Source organism: Coffea eugenioides, chromosome 3 (assembly GCF_003713205.1).
Source record: "Coffea eugenioides isolate CCC68of chromosome 3, Ceug_1.0, whole genome shotgun sequence".
NCBI classification, from domain to species: domain Eukaryota; kingdom Viridiplantae; phylum Streptophyta; class Magnoliopsida; order Gentianales; family Rubiaceae; genus Coffea; species Coffea eugenioides.
In genome coordinates this window covers 7,762,447-7,765,361 of record NC_040037.1, presented here as the reverse complement: position 1 = coordinate 7,765,361, position 2,915 = coordinate 7,762,447, and the positions used below count along the sequence as shown (strand labels likewise).

Genomic DNA, 2,915 nt, shown 5'->3' with positions numbered 1-2,915 from the left:
ACCATAATAAACATGGAATCTCATGAAAAGTTTTCCTAATTAGATAATGGAATAATGTTATTCTTATTTTTTCCCCCATTGATTCACTATTTCACTGGACTAGTGTAATGAGTATGAAAGCGAAAAGAGAACAAGTGATAGTGGAGACGAAGCATGAGAAAATGATTATCCCTAGTTCTGTATCCTTTCTTCTTTTCCAGGCTCATAAAATCCCACCAAAAACCGCACCCGCATGCTTCAAAATTTTCAACCCACTATCTTCTCTACGTGCAGAATATGAACCTAATCAAACCTTTTGGAATTTGCTGAAAGTGAAGACAAAGCATTACGCATATACATCAATCTTCTTAGCCACTTCATTTTCCATTTGATCCTATGAGCTAAGTCAATGAAAATTTCTTTCACACTATCAAGATTTTAAATACCATTTTCTCTTCTTCTTTTTTTTTTTCTGTTTTCTCTGCACTCCTGGCGGCCTCAGGGCATAACAGGTGCACATCTTTAGTGTGCTCATGCTACGTAGCAGCGAGGAATTCCGACAGCAAAGACGACGAAGGTGTTAGGAGAAGTGGCACCAGCAACAATCACAGGAAGCATAGATCATTAGAGAAGAAATATGGGTTTTTTCACGAATTTTGTTTTGATGAGGAATCACAAGTTGAAGTCAAGAACAGTGGAGGCATCGCGAGTGACATTGGTGGGTCTGATGCATCTCAAGAGCTTAATGAACCCATGCCTCTTAAGAGTAATCTGAAGAAAGCGACTGAACCTTTAGAATTTAGTCAGCAGCTAAGGATAGGGTCGAGGAAAGTTACCTGGCCGGACGCCCATGGCAAAGATATTGCTCATGTTCAAGAGTTTGAGCCAAGGTACGTTAATAGAAGTTCCTTCATCTCTCCAAGTGTCCTCACTGCCCCCCCCCCCCCCAACCAAAACAAAACAAAAAAAATAGAAAGAAAGCCCCAATGGTGTTCTTATTTTTTTGAAAAAATTTGGAGTGAAATAAGTGTTTAACACTATAAATTCTATAATATTATCAAAATTTGCATGATGTGATCTAGGAAAAAATATTAGAGTTTTGAGGAGCAAAAATGTCCTAAACTAATGCATTAACAATCATATCGAGCTCTTGAATTAACGAAAAAGTAAAGACGAAAACAAGAATGCTGGTTGGTTGCTATAAATGAAGCCTACTTTTACCTTTTCTATATCTACAAAAACTAATATTTGAAGCTAATTAGATTGCAAACTTATCTTTTGTTGGAGGAAAAAATGGGTAGTATTTTGGGCAGCATTTGACTATGTTTTCGTGATTCTTATGGCTTTTTTTTTTCTGAATGTTGATTGTCGTAGTGTGTCAGAGGATGGCGGAGAATTAGAGGGTGTACAAAATTCTTGCATCTGTGTAATACAATGATAATGGTAAGTATAATTGCTTCTTGAAAGTTAACCTTGATCACTTTGCAAACGTGTAAATGATCTCTTTTACTGTTTTGATAACATTGCACATTAATGTTTTGAAATTTTAGACAATTGTGCAAAATGCTTTTTTTTTCCCCCTATATATGTGGGGGTTGAAGAATATATAGGGCTGCTGCAGACTATGGCGGCTTGGAAATTGACTATGGCTGAAGCCCCAAAATTGACCACAAGTATAAGCAGTACATAAGGGTCGCTTCCAGCGCCTGAAGCTTTTGAATGCTGACTCAATGACCCAAAATTGGGATACATCTAGAGGAAATTGAGCATAAATTTCCAATGACAAAATTGTTTCTATGATGTATTTTGACAAAAACAACAGTATACATGTCAACATTTATAGGGTGATGTAATTGGAGTTCTACCTTTGCATTGTATAGAGCGAACATTTGATAATGGATTGACTATTTTTGGCGGGTTTCATTAGTATATACATACAGTTTCATGTATTCATTTCTCTTTTGACATAGTGAATATGTCAAACTCAACGGTCTGAAAGCACCTATACTATTTTGGGGTAGAAGAGTTTCTAGAATATATTTTGAAATATTTTTAAAAAATATTTTGAGATATTTAAGAGTAGAAGAGTTTCTAAAATTTTAAAAAAATTTAAACTAATTTTTAGATTATCTTTTAGAGTACTTTCTAAAAATTTTTATTGTATTTAAAACCTAATTTTTGAAAAACACCCCAAAAACATGGGATCCAAATTAACAGAGCATTTTTCAATTCATTAAGTTCTTAGATTCGTTCGAATGACTTACTAGGGAACAAGAATGGAAATGATTGTGGAGACAAAAAAAAGTGTCATTATCACTCTGTATGCAATGCTTTTTTTCAAGAAGACAGAGTTGCTAGTGATGTCGCTTCATTTTCACATTAGAGAGAAAGGCATGTGATTTGGATGTGTATATTTGCTTCTTGATGGGAAAACTTCAGTTAATTTCTCTAATAAATTACCACTTTCTACAACTAATATATACGCATAATAGTAGTTTTGCAACCTTTCGGTTATTTTCCTTCATACTTATGATCTTATTAATCAAAATAATTAATTATTTAGCTTACCACTCACTGTATTACAAAGCCTTAATATTTGTCTTTAAGAACTAACTTAATAAGTAGGAACATTATTAGCCAGGTAATTGAGAAATTTCTGATTCAACACTCAAACTTTTCTCTTTTCCCTTCCATTTTGTAAGATTCCGAGCCTACTGTGAATGAAAAAAAAATGTCCTATTATCCTTATTCAGCAATTTTTTTAATTAGTTATGCATATAGTATTTAAGATCTATGTTCATTGCGAGATATTTGTACAATTAAAGAAGAAGGGACCAACAATGATTGATACAAGTGCGAAGCAGTAGCAATCTCTTAAGTTAATATGACTTCATAGATATACTGTGGAAGAAAAGGTGGTAATTATTAAGAGCTAA

General features: G+C 33.9%; 1 long non-coding RNA gene across 1 annotated transcript; it reads left to right on the top strand.

The window, feature by feature from the left end:
- The first annotated feature begins 223 nt into the window (after positions 1-223).
- Positions 224-1,902, top strand: LOC113766856. Its single transcript, XR_003467807.1, has 2 exons — positions 224-869; positions 1,354-1,902. It is a non-coding gene; the product is annotated as an uncharacterized LOC113766856 (long non-coding RNA).
- The last annotated feature ends 1,013 nt before the right edge of the window (positions 1,903-2,915 follow it).